This window comes from Paroedura picta, chromosome 4 (assembly GCF_049243985.1).
Source record: "Paroedura picta isolate Pp20150507F chromosome 4, Ppicta_v3.0, whole genome shotgun sequence".
Classification (NCBI taxonomy): domain Eukaryota; kingdom Metazoa; phylum Chordata; class Lepidosauria; order Squamata; family Gekkonidae; genus Paroedura; species Paroedura picta.
In genome coordinates this window covers 13,637,283-13,647,931 of record NC_135372.1, presented here as the reverse complement: position 1 = coordinate 13,647,931, position 10,649 = coordinate 13,637,283, and positions in this window count along the sequence as shown.

Here is a 10,649-nt window from a genome sequence, read left to right as displayed (position 1 = left end):
TAATGGCAGCCAGTTTGTAGCAGACTCCACCCCTTTGTATACCAGCCATTTTGTAGATGAATCCTTCCTTTCCCTAGGCAGCCATTTTGTAGATGACTCCTCCCCTTTCTATGGGAGACATTTTGTAGCTGACTCCTCCCCTTCTTTTGGCAGCCATTTTGTAGTAAACCCCTCCCTTTTGTATGGCAGCCATTTTTCGATGACTCCTCCCCTTCCCTATGCAGTCATTTTGTAGCTGACTCCTCCCCTTCTCATGGCAGCCATTTTGTAGCTGACTCCTCTCCTTCTCATGGCAGCTAGTTTGCAGCAGACTCCACCCCTTTATATACCAGCCGTTTTGTAGATGAATCCTTCCTTTCCCTAGGCAGCCATTTTGTAGCTGACTCTTCCCCTTTCTATGGGAGACATTTTGTAGCTGACTCCTCCTGTTCTCTTGGCAGCCATTTTGTAGCAGACCCCTCCCCTTTGTATGGCAGCCATTTTTAGATGACTCCTCCCCTTCCCTAGGCATCTATTTTGAAGCTGACTCCTCCCCTTCTCATGGCAGCCATTTCGGAGCTGACTCATCCTCTTCTCATAGCAGCCATTTTGCAGATGACCCATGGCAGCCATTTTGGAGCTGACACCTCCCCTTCGCTTTGCAGCCATTCTGTAGCTGACTACTCCCCTTCTCATAGCAGCCAGTTTGTATCAGACTCCACCCCTTTGTACACCAGCCATTTTGTAGATGAATCCTTCCTTTCCGTAGGCAGCCATTTTGTAGCTGAATCCTCCCCTTCCCTAGGCAGCCATTTTGTAGCTGACTCCTCCCCTTCTCATGGCAGCCAGTTTGTAGCAGACTCCACCCCTTTGTATGGCAGCCATTTTTTAGATGACTCTTCCCCTTCCCTAGGCAGCCTTTTTGTAGCTGAATCCTCCGCTTCTCATGGCAGCCATTTTGGAGCTGACTCCTCCTCTTCTCATAGCAGCCATTTTGCAGATGACCCATGGCAGCCATTTTGGAGCTGACTCCTTCCCTTCCTATGGCAGCCATTTTATAAGAGCCTCCTCCCCTTCCCCAGGCAGCCATTTTGTAGGTGACTCCTCCCTTTCTCATGGCAGCCATTTTGTAGAAGACGCCTACCCTTTGTATATCATTCATTTTGTAGATGACTCCTCCCATTGCCTAGGCAGCTATTTTGTAGCTGACACCACCCCTTCCCTAGGCAGCCATTTTGTAGCTGACTTCTCCCCTTCCCTAGGCAGCCATTTTGTAGCTGACTCCTCCCCTTCTCATGGCAGCCATTTTATAGCTGTCTCCTCTACCTTTACTCATGGCAGACATTTTGTAGAGGATGCCTCCCCTTCCCTAGGCAGCTATTTTGTAGCTGACTCCACCCCTTCAAATGGAAGCCATTTTGTAGCTAAATCCTCCCCTTCTGATAGCAGCCATTTTGTAGCTGACTCCTCCCCTTTGTATGGCAGCCATATTGTAGATGACTTCTCCCCTTCCCTCGGCAGCCATTTTGTAACTGACTCCTCCCTTTTTCATGACAGCCATTTTGTACCTGACTCCTCCCCCATTTTGGAGCTGACTCCTCCCAATCTTTATGTAGGCGTCATGGAGCTGACTCCTCCCCTTCTCAGGGCAGCCATTTTGTAGCTGACGCCTCCCCTTCCCTAGGTAGCCATTTTGTGGCTGACTCCCCCCTTCTCATGGCAGCCATTTTGTAGCAGAATCTTCCTTTACTCATGGCAGGCATTTTGTAGCTGATGCCTCCGCTTCCCTAGGCAGCCATTTTGTAGCTAACTCCTCCCCTTCCCTAGGCAGCCATTTTGTACCTGACCCCACCCCTTAACTAGGCAGCCATTTTGTAGCTGATTCCTCCCCTTTCTATGGCAGACATTTTGTAGCTGACACATGGCAGCCATTTTGTAGCTGACTTCTCTCTTTCTCATGGCAGCCATTTTGTAGCTGACTCCTACCCTTTTCATGGCAGCCATTTTGTAGCTGACTCCTCCCCTTTGTATGGCAGCCATATTGTAGATGACTTCTCCCCTTCCCTCGGCAGCCATTTTGTAACTGACTCCTCCCTTTTTCATGGCAGCCATTTTGTACCTGACTCCTCCCCCATTTTGGAGCTGACTCCTCCCAATCTTTATGTAGGAATCATGGAGCTGACTCCTCCCCTTCTCAGGGTAGCCATTTTGTAGCTGATGCCTCCCCCTCCCTAGGTAGCCATTTTGTGGCTGACTCCTCCCCTTCTCATGGCAGCCATTTTGTAGCAGAATCTTCCTTTACTCATGGCAGACATTTTGTAGCTGAAGCCTCCGCTTCCCTAGGCAGCCATTTTGTAGCTGACTTCTCCCCTTCCCTAGGCAGCCATTTTGTAGCTGACTCCTTCCCTTCCTATGGCAGCCATTTTATAAGAGACTCCTCCCCTTCCCCAGGCAGCCATTTTGTAGGTGACTCCTCCCTTTCTCATGGCAGCCATTTTGTAGCAGACTCCTACCCTTTGTATATCATTCATTTTGTAGATGACTCCTCCCGTTGTTAGGCAGCTATTTTGTAGCTGACACCACCCCTTCCCTAGGCAGCCATTTTGTAGCTGACTCCTTCCCTTCCTATGGCAGCCATTTTATAAGAGACTCCTCCCCTTCCCCAGGCAGCCATTTTGTAGGTGACTCCTCCCTTTCTCATGGCAGCCATTTTGTAGCAGACTCCTACCCTTTGTATATCATTCATTTTGTAGATGACTCCTCCCGTTGCCTAGGCAGCTATTTTGTAGCTGACACCACCCCTTCCCTAGGCAGCCATTTTGTAGCTGACTTCTCCCCTTTCCTAGGCAGCCATTTTGTAGCTGACTCCTCCCCTTCTCATGGCAGCCATTTTATAGCTGTCTCCTCTACCTTTACTCATGGCAGACATTTTGTAGAGGATGCCTCCCCTTCCCTAGGCAGCTATTTTGTAGCTGACTCCACCCCTTCAAATGGAAGCCATTTTGTAGCTAAATCCTTCCCTTCTGATAGCAGCCATTTTGTAGCTGACTCCTCCCCTTTGTATGGCAGCCATATTGTAGATGACTTCTCCCCTTCCCTCGGCAGCCATTTTGTAACTGACTCCTCCCTTTTTCATGACAGCCATTTTGTACCTGACTCCTCCCCCATTTTGGAGCTGACTCCTCCCAATCTTTATGTAGGCGTCATGGAGCTGACTCCTCCCCTTCTCAGGGCAGCCATTTTGTAGCTGACGCCTCCCCTTCCCTAGGTAGCCATTTTGTGGCTGACTCCCCCCCTTCTCATGGCAGCCATTTTGTAGCAGAATCTTCCTTTACTCATGGCAGGCATTTTGTAGCTGATGCCTCCGCTTCCCTAGGCAGCCATTTTGTAGCTGACTCCTCCCCTTCCCTAGGCAGCCATTTTGTACCTGACCCCACCCCTTAACTAGGCAGCCATTTTGTAGCTGATTCCTCCCCTTTCTATGGCAGACATTTTGTAGCTGACACATGGCAGCCATTTTGTAGCTGACTTCTCTCTTTCTCATGGCAGCCATTTTGTAGCTGACTCCTACCCTTTTCATGGCAGCCATTTTGTAGCTGACTCCTCCCCTTTGTATGGCAGCCATATTGTAGATGACTTCTCCCCTTCCCTCGGCAGCCATTTTGTAACTGACTCCTCCCTTTTTCATGGCAGCCATTTTGTACCTGACTCCTCCCCCATTTTGGAGCTGACTCCTCCCAATCTTTATGTAGGCATCATGGAGCTGACTCCTCCCCTTCTCAGGGCAGCCATTTTGTAGCTGATGCCTCCCCCTCCCTAGGTAGCCATTTTGTGGCTGACTCCTCCCCTTCTCATGGCAGCCATTTTGTAGCAGAATCTTCCTTTACTCATGGCAGACATTTTGTAGCTGAAGCCTCCGCTTCCCTAGGCAGCCATTTTGTAGCTGACTCCTCCCCTTCCCTAGGCAGCCATTTTGTTGCTGACTCCCCCCTTTCTCATGGCAGCCATTTTGTAGCTGACTGCTCCTTTACTCATGGCAGCGATCTTTTAGATGATTTATAACAGCCTTTTTGTAGGTGACTCCTCCCATTACTATGGCAGCCATTTTATAGCTGTCTCCTCTTCTAAAGCCGTTTTGTAGCTGACTACTCCCCTTCTCTTGGCAGCCATTTTGTAGCTGGCTACTCCCTTCCTATGGCAGCCATTTTATAGTTGAATTCTCCCCTTCTATTGGCAGCCATTTTATTGCTGACTACTCCTTTACTCATGGCAGACATTTTCTAGATGACTCATGGCAGATATTTTGTAGCTGACTCATGGCAGCCATTTTGGAGCTGACTCCTCCCCTTCCCTAGGTAGCCATTTTGTAGGTGACTCCTCCCCTTCCCTAGGTAGGCAATTTGGAGCTGACTCCTCCCCCATTTTGGAGCTGACTCCTCCCCTTCTTTATGTAGGCATCATGGAGCTAACTCCTCCCCTTCTCATGGCAGCCATTTTGTAGCAGATTCCTCCTCTTCTCATAGCAGCCATTTTGTAGCTGACTCTTCCCCATCCCTAGGCAGCCATTTTATAGCTGACTCCTCCCCTCCCTATGGCAGCCATTTTGTATGAGACTCCACCCGTTTCCTAGGCAGCCATTTTGTAGCTGACTCCTCCCCTTCCCTAGGCAGCCATTTTGTACCTGACCCCACCCCTTAACTAGGCAGCCATTTTGTAGCTGATTCCTCCCCTTTCTATGGCAGACATTTTGTAGCTGACACATGGCAGCCATTTTGTAGCTGACTTCTCTCTTTCTCATGGCAGCCATTTTGTAGCTGACTCCTACGCTTTTCATGGCAGCCATTTTGTAGCCGACTCCTCCCCTTTGTATGGTAGCCATTTTGTAGATGACTTCTCCCCTTCCCTAGGCTGCCATTTTGTAGCTGACTCCTCCCCTTCCCTAGATAGCCATTTTGTAGCTGACTCCTCCCCTTTGTATAGCAGCCATATTGTAGATGACTTCTCCCCTTCCCTCAGCAGCCATTTTGTAACTGACTCCTCCATTTTTTTTGGCAGCCATTTTGTACCTTACTCCTCCCCCATTTTGGAGCTGACTCCTCCCCTTCTTTATGTAGGCATCATGGAGCTAACTCCTCCCCTTCTCATGGCAGCCATTTTGTAGCAGATTCCTCCTCTTCTCATAGCAGCCATTTTGTAGCTGACTCCTCCCCATCCCTAGGCAGCCATTTTATAGCTGACTCCTCCCCTCCCTATGGCAGCCATTTTGTATGAGATTCCACCCATTTCCTAGGCAGCCTCTTTGTAGATGACTCCTCCCCTTCCCTAGGCAGCCATTTTGTAACTGACCCCACCCCTTAATTAGGCAGCCATTTTGTAGCTGATTCCTCCCCTTTCTATGGAAGACATTTTGTAGCTGACACATGGCAGCCATTTTGTAGCTGACTTCTCTCTTTCTCATGGCAGCCATTTTGTAGCTGACTCCTACCCTTTTCATGGCAGCCATTTTGTAGCCGACTCCTCCCCTTTGTATGGTAGCCATTTTGTAGATGACTTCTCCCCTTCCCTAGGCTGCCATTTTGTAGCTGACTCCTCCCCTTCCCTAGGCAGCCATTTTGTAGCTGACTCCTCCCCTTTGTATGGCAGCCATATTGTAGATGACTTCTCCCCTTCCCTCGGCAGCCATTTTGTAACTGACTCCTCCCTTTTTTTGGCAGCCATTTTGTACCTGACTCCTCCCCCATTTTGGAGCTGACACTTCCCAATCTTTATGTAGGCATCATGGAGCTGACTCCTCCCCTTCTCAGGCCAGCCATTTTGTAGCTGACGCCTCCCCTTCCCTAGGTAGCCATTTTGTGGCTGACTCCTCCCCTTCTCATGGCAGCCATTTTGTGGCAGAATCTTCCTTTACTCATGGCAGCCATTTTGTAGCAGATTCCTCCTCTTCTCATAGCAGCCATTTTGTAGCTGACTCCTCCCCATCCCTAGGCAGCCATTTTATAGCTGACTCCTCCCCTCCCTATGGCAGCCATTTTGTATGAGACTCCACCCGTTTCCTAGGCAGCCATTTTGTAGCTGACTCCTCCCCTTCCCTAGGCAGCCATTTTATCCTGACTCCTCCCCTCCCCTAGGCAGCCATTTTGTACCTGACCCCACCCCTTAACTAGGCAGCCATTTTGTAGCTGATTCCTCCCCTTTCTATGGCAGACATTTTGTAGCTGACACATGGCAGCCATTTTGTAGCTGACTTCTCTCTTTCTCATGGCAGCCATTTTGTAGCTGACTCCTACCCTTTTCATAGCAGCCATTTTGTAGCTGACTCCTCCCCTTCCCTAGGCAGCCATTTTATCCTGACTCCTCCCCTTCCCTAGGCAGCCATTTTGTACCTGACCCCACCCCTTAACTAGGCAGCCATTTTGTAGCTGACTCCTTCCCTTCCTATGGCAGCCATTTTATAAGAGACTCCTCCCCTTCCCCAGGCAGCCATTTTGTAGGTGACTCCTCCCTTTCTCATGGCAGCCATTTTGTAGCAGACTCCTACCCTTTGTATATCATTCATTTTGTAGATGACTCCTCCCGTTGTTAGGCAGCTATTTTGTAGCTGACACCACCCCTTCCCTAGGCAGCCATTTTGTAGCTGACTCCTTCCCTTCCTATGGCAGCCATTTTATAAGAGACTCCTCCCCTTCCCCAGGCAGCCATTTTGTAGGTGACTCCTCCCTTTCTCATGGCAGCCATTTTGTAGCAGACTCCTACCCTTTGTATATCATTCATTTTGTAGATGACTCCTCCCGTTGCCTAGGCAGCTATTTTGTAGCTGACACCACCCCTTCCCTAGGCAGCCATTTTGTAGCTGACTTCTCCCCTTCCCTAGGCAGCCATTTTGTAGCTGACTCCTCCCATTCTCATGGCAGCCATTTTATAGCTGTCTCCTCTACCTTTACTCATGGCAGACATTTTGTAGAGGATGCCTCCCCTTCCCTAGGCAGCTATTTTGTAGCTGACTCCACCCCTTCAAATGGAAGCCATTTTGTAGCTAAATCCTCCCCTTCTGATAGCAGCCATTTTGTAGCTGACTCCTCCCCTTTGTATGGCAGCCATATTGTAGATGACTTCTCCCCTTCCCTCGGCAGCCATTTTGTAACTGACTCCTCCCTTTTTCATGACAGCCATTTTGTACCTGACTCCTCCCCCATTTTGGAGCTGACTCCTCCCAATCTTTATGTAGGCGTCATGGAGCTGACTCCTCCCCTTCTCAGGGCAGCCATTTTGTAGCTGACGCCTCCCCTTCCCTAGGTAGCCATTTTGTGGCTGACTCCCCCCCTTCTCATGGCAGCCATTTTGTAGCAGAATCTTCCTTTACTCATGGCAGGCATTTTGTAGCTGATGCCTCCGCTTCCCTAGGCAGCCATTTTGTAGCTGACTCCTCCCCTTCCCTAGGCAGCCATTTTGTACCTGACCCCACCCCTTAACTAGGCAGCCATTTTGTAGCTGATTCCTCCCTTTTCTATGGCAGACATTTTGTAGCTGACACATGGCAGCCATTTTGTAGCTGACTTCTCTCTTTCTCATGGCAGCCATTTTGTAGCTGACTCCTACCCTTTTCATGGCAGCCATTTTGTAGCTGACTCCTCCCCTTTGTATGGCAGCCATATTGTAGATGACTTCTCCCCTTCCCTCGGCAGCCATTTTGTAACTGACTCCTCCCTTTTTCATGGCAGCCATTTTGTACCTGACTCCTCCCCCATTTTGGAGCTGACTCCTCCCAATCTTTATGTAGGCATCATGGAGCTGACTCCTCCCCTTCTCAGGGCAGCCATTTTGTAGCTGATGCCTCCCCCTCCCTAGGTAGCCATTTTGTGGCTGACTCCTCCCCTTCTCATGGCAGCCATTTTGTAGCAGAATCTTCCTTTACTCATGGCAGACATTTTGTAGCTGAAGCCTCCGCTTCCCTAGGCAGCCATTTTGTAGCTGACTCCTCCCCTTCCCTAGGCAGCCATTTTGTTGCTGACTCCCCCCTTTCTCATGGCAGCCATTTTGTAGCTGACTGCTCCTTTACTCATGGCAGCGATCTTTTAGATGATTTATAACAGCCTTTTTGTAGGTGACTCCTCCCATTACTATGGCAGCCATTTTATAGCTGTCTCCTCTTCTAAAGCCGTTTTGTAGCTGACTACTCCCCTTCTCTTGGCAGCCATTTTGTAGCTGGCTACTCCCTTCCTATGGCAGCCATTTTATAGTTGAATTCTCCCCTTCTATTGGCAGCCATTTTATTGCTGACTACTCCTTTACTCATGGCAGACATTTTCTAGATGACTCATGGCAGATATTTTGTAGCTGACTCATGGCAGCCATTTTGGAGCTGACTCCTCCCCTTCCCTAGGTAGCCATTTTGTAGGTGACTCCTCCCCTTCCCTAGGTAGGCAATTTGGAGCTGACTCCTCCCCCATTTTGGAGCTGACTCCTCCCCTTCTTTATGTAGGCATCATGGAGCTAACTCCTCCCCTTCTCATGGCAGCCATTTTATAGCAGATTCCTCCTCTTCTCATAGCAGCCATTTTGTAGCTGACTCTTCCCCATCCCTAGGCAGCCATTTTATAGCTGACTCCTCCCCTTCCCTAGGCAGCCATTTTGTACCTGACCCCACCCCTTAACTAGGCAGCCATTTTGTAGCTGATTCCTCCCCTTTCTATGGCAGACATTTTGTAGCTGACACATGGCAGCCATTTTGTAGCAGATTCCTCCTCTTCTCATAGCAGCCATTTTGTAGCTGACTCCTCCCCATCCCTAGGCAGCCATTTTATAGCTGACTCCTCCCCTCCCTATGGCAGCCATTTTGTATGAGACTCCACCCATTTCCTAGGCAGCCATTTTGTAGATGACTCCTCCCCTTCCCTAGGCAGCCATTTTGTAACTGACCCCACCCCTTAATTAGGCAGCCATTTTGTAGCTGATTCCTCCCCTTTCTATGGCAGACATTTTGTAGCTGACACATGGCAGCCATTTTGTAGCTGACTTCTCTCTTTCTCATGGCAGCCATTTTGTAGCTGACTCCTACCCTTTTCATGGCAGCCATTTTGTAGCCGACTCCTCCCCTTTGTATGGTAGCCATTTTGTAGATGACTTCTCCCCTTCCCTAGGCTGCCATTTTGTAGCTGACTCCTCCCCTTCCCTAGGCAGCCATTTTGTAGCTGACTCCTCCCCTTTGTATGGCAGCCATATTGTAGATGACTTCTCCCCTTCCCTCGGCAGCCATTTTGTAACTGACTCCTCCCTATTTTTGGCAGCCATTTTGTACCTGACTCCTCCCCCATTTTGGAGCTGACACTTCCCAATCTTTATGTAGGCATCATGGAGCTGACTCCTCCCCTTCTCAGGCCAGCCATTTTGTAGCTGACGCCTCCCCTTCCCTAGGTAGCCATTTTGTGGCTGACTCCTCCCCTTCTCATGGCAGCCATTTTGTGGCAGAATCTTCCTTTACTCATGGCAGCCATTTTGTAGCAGATTCCTCCTCTTCTCATAGCAGCCATTTTGTAGCTGACTCCTCCCCATCCCTAGGCAGCCATTTTATAGCTGACTCCTCCCCTCCCTAGGGCAGCCATTTTGTATGAGACTCCACCCGTTTCCTAGGCAGCCATTTTGTAGCTGACTCCTCCCCTTCCCTAGGCAGCCATTTTATCCTGACTCCTCCCCTCCCCTAGGCAGCCATTTTGTACCTGACCCCACCCCTTAACTAGGCTGCCATTTTGTAGCTGATTCCTCCCCTTTCTATGGCAGACATTTTGTAGCTGACACATGGCAGCCATTTTGTAGCTGACTTCTCTCTTTCTCATGGCAGCCATTTTGTAGCTGACTCCTACCCTTTTCATAGCAGCCATTTTGTAGCCGACTCCTCCCCTTTGTATGGTAGCCATTTTGTAGATGACTTCTCCCCTTCCCTAGGCTGCCATTTTGTAGCTGACTCCTCCACTTCCCTAGGCAGCCATTTTGTAGCTGACTCCTCCCCTTTGTATGGCAGCCATATTGTAGATGACTTTTCCCCTTCCCTCGGCAGCCATTTTGTAACTGACTCCTCCCTTTTTTGGCGGCCATTTTGTACCTGACTCCTCCCCCATTTTGGAGCGGACTCCTCCCCCATTTTGGAGCTGACTCCTCTGACTTCTTTATGTAGGCATCATGGAGCTAACTCCTCCCCTTCTCATGGCAGCCATTTTGTAGCAGATTCCTCCTCTTCTCATAGCAGCCATTTTGTAGCTGACTCCTCCCCATCCCTAGGCAGCCATTTTATAGCTGAGTCCTCCCCTCCTTATGGCAGCCATTTTGTATGAGACTCCACCCGTTTCCTAGGCCGCCATTTTGTAGCTGACTCCTCCCCTTCCCTAGGCAGGCATTTAATCCTGACTCCTCCCCTTCCCTAGGCAGCCATTTTGTACCTGACCCCACCCCTTAATTAGGCAGCCATTTTGTAGCTGATTCCTCCCCTTTCTATGGCAGACATTTTGTAGCTGACACATGGCAGCCATTTTGTAGCTGACTTCTCTCTTTCTCATGGCAGCCATTTTGTAGCTGACTCCTACCCTTTTCATGGCAGCCATTTTGTAGCCGACTCCTCCCCTTTGTATGGTAGCCATTTTGTAGATGACTTCTCCCCTTCCCTAGGCTGCCATTTTTTA